The following is a 391-nucleotide window of genomic DNA, read 5'->3' on the forward strand; positions in this document are numbered from 1 at the left end:
ACTGTAAGAACTGTACAATTTGTCAACTGTTTTGTGAAACAGTAGTCCCTCTCTACTTCACGATTCGTTTATCGCGGACTCGCTCTATCGCGGTTTTTCAAAATAAGAGTAGACATGACATACAATTGACTGATTGATGGATGAGCCTCATTTTAAAATTTTAATTAAATCATTTTAAATTATTTAACACCTGCTACACCTTTGTGCAGCTCATATTGCTACAGGATAAACTTCCTGCTGCAGCTGATCAGCTGTGCTCCTGCAGAGAGGAGAAGTGGGCGTGGCCAAGAACACATGCAAGTAGCAAAAAGCAGACAAGGCACAGAACTGAGATCATGACATTATGTGCTCTTTTAGAGCATTTAGTTTAGAAACATTGTTTAGAATATTG

Source organism: Nematolebias whitei, chromosome 21, assembly GCF_014905685.2.
Source record: "Nematolebias whitei isolate Nwh7 chromosome 21, NemWhi1, whole genome shotgun sequence".
Taxonomy (NCBI): Eukaryota; Metazoa; Chordata; class Actinopteri; order Cyprinodontiformes; family Rivulidae; genus Nematolebias; species Nematolebias whitei.